The 12,457-nt window shown below is 46.4% G+C and overlaps 1 long non-coding RNA gene across 4 annotated transcripts; it reads left to right on the plus strand.

The window, feature by feature from the left end:
• The first annotated feature begins 4,552 nt into the window (after window positions 1–4,552).
• LOC102551809 (uncharacterized) lies at window positions 4,553–11,994 on the plus strand. 4 transcript variants are annotated; one of them, XR_005496211.2, is made up of 4 exons: window positions 4,553–4,993; window positions 5,414–5,559; window positions 6,006–7,965; window positions 10,462–11,994. It is a non-coding gene; the product is annotated as an uncharacterized LOC102551809 (long non-coding RNA). The 4 variants fall into 4 exon arrangements; XR_010059781.1 differs by having other exon boundaries at window positions 4,557–4,993; window positions 6,006–7,869; XR_361255.4 differs by lacking the exon at window positions 5,414–5,559 and having other exon boundaries at window positions 4,559–4,993.
• Window positions 11,995–12,457: the final 463 nt, after the last annotated feature.

Raw genomic sequence — 12,457 nt, forward strand, 5'->3', positions numbered from 1 at the left:
CTGGTTGGACAGACAAGTGACACAGCCGGGTGGGGGCAATTTTGAGAACAGATGTTTACTTTTTCAGCACAACTGCATTCAGTTAAACAAACATCGGTTGATGCCTCGTTCTGTGCACAGCACCCACTCAAAGCTTAAGAAGTGCAACCCTTAGCCCTCCTTGCTCACTGTGGATTGGAAGCAGGGGTCATAAAGAACTCATTCTGAAAATGGAAGCCAGAGCTGACAAAGAAGCCATCGATGACAAGACAGAGGCTGGGGGGCGTCCTGAGGCACTGGGGTGATCATCTGGTGGTATAAGGCTGTGGGTTCAGTATAAGGCAGAGGGGTGTGGGGAAGATGGGCAAGAGGAGGAAAAGAAGGAACGGAAGGAAGATAAGGCTTATCAGAGAGATTTGTTCTCTTCGTTTCCCTGTCATGGCCTACCCCCCAGAAGCAGAGGGACAGAGGACATGTAGGAGGTCTTTGCAGAGCAGTAAAGGATTGGTAATAATTGGGAGGCTGCATACACAGAAGAGGGATCAGCAGGTCAGAGCTCACCTCACACCGGTCAGAGGTTGGTGGGGGTACAGAAGCTGAGAGTGAAGAAGCAGACAGCGACAGGACAGCTCTGGGGAAGACTTGCCTGAGGCAGTTAAGGCTATACCGTGCAGTCCCACACCCAGGTCTCAGCAGACAGCTCTTTGGAAGAGCCTTCTGCCGGCAGTGGGAGATGGGCTGGAAGTGACAGGCTCTGAACCAGGGGCAGCCGGGTTCGAGGTGGGGGTTGAAGGCAGCGCTAACCATTGGGAGTGTTAAACATTAACACCCTTTTCTCCTCTGGATCTTATTGATCTTTCCATGTGTTCCCAGTGCCTCTTCTCCTTGCTCTAAAGTAAATATTAAATGTTATGTTAACAAAGTCATAAAATCAACAATGGCAAAATATGGTTCTGACAAACATGTAGTCCCATAATGCATATTGAACGATACATATAACCAAAGAATTTTTTCTTGATTTATGAACATATTTCTATGGAAAGCAAACAAAACAGCATAGGCTTAATGAACTGCTCACACTTAACAGACAAAGCAAATGGCTGCAGAAAATCTGTCTGTGTGTTTGTGCTCGTGACAACCCAGTATTGTTTGGGTCTGCTATGACCCAAACATATGACATAGAACTATGTGCACTCTGAGCCAAGAACTTTGTCTCTACCTACACTCAACACTTTATACAAAGCAGTTCTTGCTAGATGTCCTCAAACGTCACAGAATAGGGCCAAAGACAGCTGAGACCATACCTGTGTCAGTAGATATTTTCCCCAACACTCTTGAGAAAATTTTCATGCGCATAGCGAATTTGAAAGAATTTTTGGTGAGTATCCATATTTTCACACAAGATTCCACAATTAACATTTTAACTCAGGGGAGGATGGTTTACAGTCTTGTGTTGTCCAACTCAGACTCCTGAGCTCAAGGGATCTACAAGCCTTCTTTCCATGCCCTTCAGCTTCCCTTTCCTTTTTTAGCAGTAGGGTAGAGTGCCAAGGTCTCACCACACAGCCCAAGCTGGCCTTGAGTTTGTAGAGTCTCCACCTCCCTAGTTACTGGGATTATAGGCTACGCCATCACACCCAGAATTTTTGAATTCTGGTCTTGATGTTTCTCCCTTGAGAAAGAAATAATTAGAAGAACAAGAAAAAGAAAAAAGCCCAGAGTGAGAGCACCTTAGGACCACAGAAAACCATCAGTCATTTGTTTCTGCCTTTGGATTTATTAGGTTAAAGGGGGTTCTTTAAACAATAATCTGTGGGACTGAAGACGTAGCTCGGCGTTTAAGAGCACCTGGGTACAGTTCCTGCAGTGGTTCAGGCCCCAGCACCCACATGGCAGGCAGTATACAAGCTCCAGTTCCAGGAGACCTAATGTCATCTTCTGGCTTCCTTGGGCACCAACATGCACACTGGACACATACAACCAACCAACCAATCAATAAATAAATAAATATTAATCTCAGACCACATCCAAGAGCCAAAGACATAGAAAAGTCCTTTTCCTCAAATACCCACAACTTTTTTTTTAATCTCTCTAAACAGTGCAAGGAAGAAATTTCCATTCACTGCAACAAACTAATAGTGGAGGAGGTCAAAGCTAGGCTGGGCAGCATTCCACCTTAGCAGGGTGGTCAGGCTCTAACAAAGCAGAGCCAGCAGCTAGCTCTGGGGTTTACAGAGGTCAACATAGCTGTGGGCTCAAGAGGCTTTGCTTTTTTTTTTTTTTTTTTTTTTTTCTTTTCTTTTTTTCGGAGCTGTGGACTGAACCCAGGGCCTTCCGCTTGCTAGGCAAGCGCTCTACCACTGAGCTAAATCCCCAACCCTTGCTCTTGCTTTCTTTTGGAGCAAAACAAGTTTTCTTTGTTCGTTCGGTTTGTGGAACTCTATGATCATTGGAGGGAAACCGTGTGCAGACTGCAGGAGACCCCACTTGCCTGTCCTTGAATCTGTAATTCAACTTCTACACCTGCTTGTTTTTCAGCTCTCCAGGACGCCATCCCAGCCCTGGATAAAGAAATGTCTGTGAAGCTTCCAGGGACTAAGCCACTACCTAAAGACTATACATGGACTGACCCTGGACTCTGTCCCCATAGGTAGCAATGAATATCCTAGTAAGAGCACCAGTGGAAGGGGAAGCCCTGGGTCCTGCTAAGACTGAACCCCCAGTGAACTAGACTATGCGGGGAGGGTGGCAATGGGGGGAGGTTTGGGAGGGGAACACCCACAAGGAAGGGGAGGGGGGAGGGTGATGTCTGTCCGGAAACCGGGAAAGGGAATAACACTTGAAATGTATATAAGAAATACTCAAGATAATAAAAAAAAAAATCAAAAAAAAATTAAAAAAAAACAAAAACAAAAACAAAAACAAAAAAAAAAAAAAAAAAAAAAAGAAATGTCTGTGAAATGCCTTGAGGTCTCCCCACCCCCCAAAAAAAATCTTTTCAAGGTCCCAAAGAGTTGAAGTAAGTTGAGACTGCGCATGCGTCAGAGCCTGTCACCGACGGGCACCTGTTGTAGGAAAAAGGACTGCTACTGTCCTTGACAATCAAGTCCTTAAATTCTCAGCTTCTGAGAAGGCAGTTCTTCTCCAAGTCTCAGCAGAATCCCACGTGCTTCTGTTTCAAACGAATTCCTTCTCGAGCTCTTCGTAAGGGAGTCCCGCCTTGACTTTCTCTTCTCTGGGTTCGGTGTTTAATCCACTCTCCAGACGCCGTGTTCTCGTGGCATGAGTCCGCCTTTAAAGATGGAGCCTGCACCACGAGGTTCTGTGAGTTCCCATATTCTCTTTGGAGTTTTAATCCATACTGACTTCCACTGGGGTGGGGGTACAGCAGTAGCAGCATGGGTTTGCCAACTAGAGGGCCACAGAACCAGAAGGAACACCGAGTGCTGTACCTCCACACCCAGACCAGGTGCCTCCTGCACCAGGAGAGATGTCAATTCTGACGTGTGCCTCACTTCAACAAGAGGACAAAGGGTCAAAAACTGGGGACCAGTACAGCAAAGTGTGCACCCTGTGGATTCAGAGACCCAGGGAAATGGGACCATCTTCAGGTGATGGATGCATAGACTGGTTTTTGACTGCTTTTCCTGCTGGTGCTTTGTAACCAGTGATGTCTGCCCAGCAGAGCTAATGACGATACTCACAGTCACCTGCTCCCAACCAGCACCATTTTATACTCACTGTCTGGGAAGACTGAGGCTCTGGAAAGGGTTTACCTTTCACCTCAGACCCAGGATTTGAGCTCATGAGATTCACTTAGAAGGTCCACAGTTCTGCTCTCGAGAGCTTCCTCCAGTGTTGCCCAAGTCCCGGGTCTTCCCTGTAGATGCTTTTCAGGTGCCAGTAGCCATGCTGACATGGTGCGCTAATGCCTATATTCAGTGCACCCACGGGCTCTGTTTTCCTTCTCCCCTCTGGGGAGCATTGGGAACCTTCCCACAGCTGGACTCATTCTCCCTCAGATCATGTATTTCAAATCCCCAAGCTCCGGTGGTATGGCTCCATTCCCACCACTCTGGACTGAAATCTTCTGATAGTTCTAAAACTCTTTTTCAACCTTGTCTGCAGATCCCCTTAAGCCTCTGAAAGGTCCCAAAAGGATTCTGAGAACATGCCCTGACTCCCTCACAGCCCTGACTCCCTCACAGCCCAACTCCCTCACAGCCCAGACTCCCTCACAGCCCAACTCCCTCACAGCCCTGACTCCCTCACAGCCCAACTCCCTCACAGACCTGACTCCCTCACTGCCATGGGGTAGAATTCAGAAATCAACAAGTCTGGTCATGGTATTGAGATTCTGACGGGACACAGCAACCATCAGAGATGGAGCCAAGAATGAGGTCCCAGAGAGGGTATGACCACCTCCTCCTCCACAGGCAAGTGTCAGGAGTCTCGGAAGGCAGTGTCAGATCCCGGCTTACCGAGCAGACCGAGTTAGACACCTCTGTAAAAAGGGAATCGAAGGGGTTGGGGATTTGGCTCAGTGGTAGAGCGCTTACCTAGGAAGCGCAAGATCCTGGGTTCGGTCCCCAGCCCCGGGGGGTGGGAGGGGTTGGCATGGGTATCTTCCCTATGTTCATGTGCATTTTAAGATAACAGAAGAAAGGGCCTCAGTGGCCTGTGATCCAGAAATGGCGACTTAGAGCATACGAAGGCGTCTTTTGCTTGCTTTCTGGGTGAATTTAGTAGTGTCTCATTCTACCTCTGCATCTGCTTAGAAAGAAGGCAAGAGAAGGCCCGTTTTACCTACGTCGGAGCAGCCGTATGGATTGTTTGAATTTGTGCAGTGCAAGCTAAAGTTCCTAGAAAAATAAAAAGGCACACCTCTGCCAGAGTTAGCTGACTCTGGACCGTTAGCTGCAGACACAAGCCACGTGATCTCGCACTATTTTTAGTTCCTTGAAATTCATCCATTGCCTAACCCAGCATCTGACAGTTTCCTTGCAGCTATCAGGTAAACGTTTAAAAATATATTCTTTTTTAAAGATTTATTTTTAGAATTGTGTGTGTGTGTGTGTGTGTGTGTCTACGCATGTGTGTGTGCGTGTGTGCGTGCATGTTCTCACGCACGAGCAGTAGTGTGTGGGGGTGTGAAAATGATTGTGCGTGACCGAGGCTAGAAGAGGGCATTGGATCCCCTGAGGCTAGGCTTACAAGCCATTGTGAACCATCTGACATGGGTTCTGGGAACTCATGTTCTTCTAGATGAACACTGAGATCTTAACCACTGAGCCATCTCTCCATTAAAATTACTTTGTTGGAAAAAATAGACAAACAAAAAATCATTTTGTTGGTGGTGATAGTGGTGGGGTTTTTTGTTTTTGTTTGTTTGTTTGTTTGTTTGTTTGAGACAGGATTTCTCTTCTTTGTGTAGCTTTGGCTGTTCTTCATCTAGCTCGGCAGACAGGCTGGCCTTGAACTTACAGAGATCCGGCTATCTCTGCCTGCAGTGCTGGGATTAAAGACGTAGGCCACCACTGGAGGGGGGCTTGGTGGTGAAAGCACTGACTGCTCTTTAAGGTTTGTTTCCTGTGTCCCATGACAGCTCATAGCTTTCCATAACCCTAGTTCCGTGGGTCTGATGCCCTCTTCTCCCTCTTCAGGCACCAGACATCCATGCTGTGCACAAACGTAAATGCAGGCAAAACGCTCACATGCATAAAATAAATCTTTACAACTCATTTAAAGTGGATTCTTAGCAGACCACTTACTTTCTGACCCAAAAGCTAATAATAGAACCTTAGAGATGGCACCTAAGGCAAACTGTACAATTTCTCCCTTAGATATAACCCCTTTGTACCTGTGGTATTCAGAAATATGTTTGTAAAATGCTTTCCTGGATGTCTTTCTTTGTTCTATAAGTAATAAAATCCCATATAGTAAATTTTATGGTGTAATATGTCTTACCCTGAGTTTTGTATCCTGGACACTAGTATCTATCTCAAAATATCCTTCTTCCCTTTAAGGTGAGAACTGTTTCATTAACACTGCAAAAGTTGAGTTCGACTCCAAGAAAAGTGATAAGAGATTAGTGCTGACACCATCAAGGGCGCTGCTGAGGAAATGGAAGTCTGGAAGGGAGGCCTGAGGACACTTGCTGTCTAGGGTCATCCTGAATCATGAGCCAGGGACCTACCCAGAAGAAGCATATAGCATCAGCCACCAAGAAGAACAATGTGCTAGTGACTTCTCCATCATTTCAACAAGATATCTGATGGAGCAACTTAAGGAAGACGGGATTTATTGCGGCTCACTGTCCAGAAGCCGCAGCCCACTATAGCAGAGAAAGCGTGGCTTTGGGCAGTCTCAACTATAGCAATCGGAGTGTGAGGCAGGAGGGTCCACACCCAGTTATACAAGGAAACAGAGAACCAGGGCCAGCTATGGGACTGAACTTAACCTTCAATGAAGACCTGCAGCAGCTGCCTAGACGCTAACATCACAAAGGTTCTACAACATCCCAAAATAAGGCCACCAGCTGTGTTCAGATGCATGAGACACTTCAAGCAGAAACAGACAGCAACAGAGAAGCTTGTGTTTCTGGGTTGGAACTGTTGGCCACTTCATGCTCACAGCCAGGTGTATGTCCACATTCTAGACCAACAATCAGAGTAGGGCTGTGCAAAGAGAAGAAGGGAGCAAAGAGAGCCTGGGACACCCAGAGGCATCCTTCATCATCCACCACCATCTGCAAGAGTTCCGGGGGGTGGGGGGGAGAATACCTTCTTTTGCTGCCTCTAATTTCTTGCACCTCTTAACTAGAAATGAATTCTGGCCATCACCTGGAGTGGGGAGCATCCCAACATGGTGTTCATACATCTCAGTCCACGAAACAAAGCACTCATCAAGGTGCCAAAAAAATACTGGCCGGATTCAGAAAAGGCCATCCAAAGGTTGGAGTTTGGGGACAGACTCCATACATTTGCTATGGAAAGAGTCATTTCACGGCAAGAGCATTCATTGCGTTGATAGCTGGCATGTGACAGATTCTCCACTGAGCGGATATACCCCATGATGTATACTGTCTCTATGACTGACATCAACACTCTTCTCCAAAAATTTCTCCAGCAAAATCCCTGTTTGTTTGTGGAACAGTCTCAACCAGGTTCCAGCAGCTCCAATTAGTTCACAAATGGTGGCTGGAGACAGGAAGTAATGGGAAATGAAAAGAGCAACTTCCTGCTTGTTTCCCAGTTAGGATTTCCATCAATAGTTGTGAGATCAAATTTGTTCTCACAACCCCAATGGACAGCAACTGGAGATCACATCCACTGCTGTGTAGCTGGACTTAAGATTTCTCAAACAGGACCTTCGTGTCAGGAGTACGGCAGTGCTCTGGCCTATGCTGTAATCTGATCTCACAGACGCCAAGGGCTTGGGCTTTCTTCCTTTCTGGCTGATAAAAGTTGAAAATGTCAGACCCAGACTTTCCTCTCCAGTCAGGAGCTGCCTTGAAGCTCACGCCTACTCAGACTGAGGAAGAGGATTTAACCTAGGCAATAGGCATGCATGCATGCATGCAACCCTTTCACTCTCTGCCTTGTTTGGTTTTCTGAGGCAGGGTTTCTCTGTGTAGCCCTGGCTGTCCTGGAACTCGCTCTGTGGACCAGGCTGACCTTAAACTCACAGAGATCCACCTACCTCTGCCTTCTCTGCTGCAGCTACAGACATATATGCCACCACCGCCCTGCTCGCTCTGCTTTTGACTGTCGACTCAATCAATGTGACCAGCTCTCTCAAGTTCCTGGATCTATGACTCCCCCCAGGTGATGGGCTGTCACCAGAAATTGTGAACTGAGAAACTCTGACTCCACAGTTGCTTTTTATCAGGTAACAGAAATGAAACTAAAACCTTGCTACTTGCCAGAAGGAAGTCTGAAAAGCACATGTATCAAGAAATCAACGTCTAGAAGAGAGCAGTATCAGGTTTGCCTGCATGCTAGAACCTTCTTTTACGTCAGTCCTAGCTATATTTTTACTTGTAGGTCATCTTCAGTTAATTTGTACAGCCGTCGTTGATTTTTTTTTTTTTAATCAAACTGCATTCTTCTGGGCTTTGCTTTAATTCCCATCTACAGGTTCCTTCCTGGAGTTTCTGCCCTGACTCCTCAGAGATAACCGTGATCGAGATTGACTTTGTAAAGTGAGATAAACCGCCCCTCACCTTGTTTTGGGCAGTGTTTATACAAGAGCAGAGAAGTCTAGATAAGATATGCAACAATGGGGTTGGAAGTCACTAAGAAACTTCCTGATGGCCAAAGTGCCATGTGTGACTGACAGTGCTCCAGAATGTTCCGTGCTCCTTGGCTGAGGCCTATGGCTGCTGATCACGGTGGGGGTGGTGACTCCCTTAGGTCTAATAGAGTCTGGGGATTTCTAATGCCACTGTGTATATGTGGCCACAAAGAGGTTGCCCGAGGCCCCCGTCTGTAGCAGGGGGCTGAGTTTTATTTTTATTACATTTTACATTTTGTGTATCTTGGGGAGGGGGTATGCCAATACGCCGTATACTACAGCGTCTCTGTGGAGGTCAGAGGAGAGCTTGCAGAAATTCAACCATGTAAGTGGGATCTGGGGACCGAACTCAGGTTATCAAGCTTAGCATTGTAACTTGCTCACCAGCTCTCTCTATTGGTCTTTCTGCTGGTTAGTGTCCTGCCAACTGGACACAAGCCAGAGTCATTGGAGAAAGGGGAGCCACAGTTGAGGGATAGAGCTCGAGGCAAGCCTGGCGTGCAGTTTCTTGATTAATGATTGATATGGGAGAACCTGCCTCACTGTGGGTGGGGCCACCCCTGGTAGATGGTTCTGGGAACTATAAGAAAGCAGGCTGAGCAAGCTATAAGGAGCAAGTGAGTAATCAGTTCCTCCATCCAGGTTCCTGCCCAGTGTGAGTTCCTGCCTTGACTTCCCTCAGTGGGTTATGGTTCAGGATCTGTAAGCCAAATAAGTCCTTTCCTCCCTAAGTTGCTTTTGATAACAGCATTTCATCACAGCAATAGTAATCCAAACTAAGATGGTGTTTTTAAAATAAAATTTCTGGGACTGGAGAGATGGCTCAGGGGTTAAGAGCACTGACTGCTCTTCCAGAGGTCCTGAGTTCAAATCCCAGCAACCACATGGTGGCTCACAACCATCTGTAAGGAGGTCTGATGCCCTCTTCTGGTGTGTCTGAAGACAGCTATGGTGTACATATAAATAAATAAATCTAAAATAAAAGTAAATTAAATTAAAAATTCTAACAATTTCTCTGCCAATGGTTTCCCCATGAGTTTAGTTGAAGGTGTCTATTGACAGAAAGGAAGGGGCCGTGACCTGCCCATTCACATCGTGGGTGACGAGTCTTAAGTATAAAGAAAGGATGAACCTGGATAATGTGTTCTAGTTTCTCAGCATGGTTCTGAGGCTTTGAGAGGTTAATTGCTCAAGCCCAAGCTACTCTGTTTCCAAGCTGTAAGATGGCTGCCCATGTGTAAAAGCCAGTGCATGCCAAGTTCTCGAGCCTGCCAGATATCAGTCTGTGCAAGCTTACTCACCTCCTGAGCTGCAGTGGTCACTCAGAGAAAAAGAAGCTGGGCCTGACGCTTTCGGGTCAAAAATTCTAAATTTCTATAATTCTTCATCGGTAAGCTGCTACCAGGAATAAAATGAAGTCTCGAGCCAAGCTGCTCTTGAACTAGGAGAAAAAGATCCACTGAGAGCTGTCTTTTTGATAAATCTGTGCTTCTTTCAGACATTTGTCCCCTGCTCCTTACCCAGCCTCACTGATGCTGAAGAGAAATGGGAAATTCTGAGAAATGGGCTTTTCTTCCACAAGGTCTTAAGAGCAGTATTTGAATTCATGTGGTCTCTTCCTTCCTCCCTTCCTCCCTCCCTCCCTTCCTCCCTCCCTCCCTCCCTCCCTCCCTCTCTTCCTTCCTTCCTTCCTTCCTTCCTTCCTTCCTTCCTTCCTTAAGGCAAAGACACAATATATATCGCATTCTGGCACCTGTCTATGTAACTGAGGATGACCCTGAATTCCTGATCCTCCTCCAGGACTGCTGCTTTTCAGTCACACAAGTGTCCACGCACACATATACACATTTGTACATACACACGTGTGTAATTTGTAAAATACGAAGTTCTGGGGTTACTTAAAGAACAACCATGCCCGATTTCATGCTATTCTAAAGCTTGAACCCAGAACTTCCTGTTTGCTAGGCAAGTACCTTACCATCTGAGCCATAGCCCCAGCCCCTGGCCCATGATCTTATTAGATCTTCCAGTTGGAAGATGGTGGTATGGGAATATTGGGAACAACATGAGGTAGCTTCTTAAAAATATTTCTCTACAAGAAAGAGGTCTGGGGGGAGCAAGGCTTTGGGAAGTAAAAGCCAGGAAATTTTCATGTTCCTTTCTTCCTTCTCCTTTCCTCTTTTCTAGGTCTTTGGCTGTGTCTCCTCTAAGCCTCACCATCTACACCTTCGCAAGATCCTCACCAATCCTTCAACCCTATATAGACATCGGTGTTTCCCAAGAGCACTGAGCAGCTCCGGTCTGAATCATCCTCCATGCGCTTTATTATATATGCAGGTTACGAGCATGTTGGCTCAGTTCCTGACCCACTCAACGGGTTTTAGTTGCTCAAGGGCAGATTGCAATAAAACTCATCTTGCCACTTGGACCCAGTGCTGTGTTTCACCCTCAAGACAAGCTTTGAGTCATTGCTTGAACTCTCTGCCCCGAACACCCTTTCCTAGGTGGCACCAAAGGAAGAACCTACAAGCTATCCTCTGTCAGAACCAAGATAAAAATCTCGATCTTGCCGAGCATCAGTGGACACCTAGAGTAGACATGTAAGTATGGCAAAGGGCTTTCCGGTGCTTGGCCCAGCGTGCAAAGGATCTGAAGGTGCTGCTACATGGATTGCTGCTTTTTAGTCACACAAGTGTCCATGCACACATATAAACACATGTACATAAACACATGTGTAATTTGTAAAATACAAAACCATTTCAAGTCACCATTGACTCTAATTTCTTGCCATATATTTCTCTCTCTCTCTGTCTCTCTCTCTCTGTCTCTCTCCCTCTCTCTCTCTCTCTCTCTCTCTCTCTCTCTCTCTCTCTCTCTCTGTGTGTGTGTGTGTGTGTGTGTGTGTATGTGTGTGTTGGGAGAGAGGCAAGTAAATGCCATAGCACATGTGTGGAGATCAGAGGACAACTTTCAAGAATCCATTCTCTGCTTCCACATGGGATTCAGGGATAGAATTCAGATCATCGGACTTGTGCAGCAAGCACCCTATATGGGCATGCACACACACACACACACACACACACACACACACACACACACACACACCCCACAGATATACAGACACATACACATAGTGCACAGACAGACACACACAGAGACACAGACACATACTACACACAGAGATACACATACATACCACAGACAGACATACAGACACACACACACACACACACACACACACACAAACACACACCCCACATGCACTCATGTGGAGGTCAGAGGTTAACAGCAAGGATCATTTTGCAGGCTAGTTTTGTGTCAATTTGATGTAAGCTAGACTCATTTGGGAAAAGGGACTCTCAATTAAGAAAATGCTTTCGTGGGTTGGGGATTTAGCTCAGTGGTAGAGCGCTTGCCTAGCAAGCGCGCAAGGCCCTGGGTTCAGTCCCCAGCTCCGAAAAAAAAAAAAAATGCTTTCGTAAGATTGTCCTGTAGGCAGATCTGGAGTACATTTTCTTAAATCCTGATTGATGTGGTCAGGCCACCCCTGGGCAAGGGTACTGCATTGTGTAACAAAGCAGACTGAGCAGTCATGAGGGGTAAGCCAGTAAGCATCCTCCTCCATGGCCTTTGCTTCCGTTCCTGCCTTGTTTGAGTGCCTGCCCTGACTTCCTTCAATGATGACTGATATGACAGCATAATAAACCCTTTTCACCCCAAGTTGCCTTTGGTCCTGGTGTTTTATCACTCTAATAGAAACCCAAACTAAAACAATTCTTTTTTACTTTACTCTTGAGAAGGAATCTTTTGCTGAACCTGGGCTCACTGATTCTATTGGACCAGCCGGCCAGCGATTCCTAGGGATCCTCTGTCTCTCCTCTCCAGTTTCCAGAGGTTACTGGAGAGCTGACTCAGGTCTTTCTTCACACTTGTGTGTGGCAAGCACCTTACTGAGTGAATCACCTCCCCCAGCCCACAGAAAGCTGTTGACACCAAAAAGCCTTTTTATCCTATCAAAAAGTTTGGAGTCCTTGAACCATACCAGAGATGCTGGCCTCCTCTCTGGGCATTTAGTCAGATGGATTCCTGTTCCCCACACCAGGAGTCCAGCTCCCTATTTACAGACTCACCTAGTCTGACAAAATGTTTCTGAATTCATCAAAGCTCCGTGCTTGGGTCAAAG

The sequence above is a fragment of the Rattus norvegicus genome, chromosome 18 (genome assembly GCF_036323735.1).
Source record: "Rattus norvegicus strain BN/NHsdMcwi chromosome 18, GRCr8, whole genome shotgun sequence".
NCBI classification, from domain to species: Eukaryota; Metazoa; Chordata; class Mammalia; order Rodentia; family Muridae; genus Rattus; species Rattus norvegicus.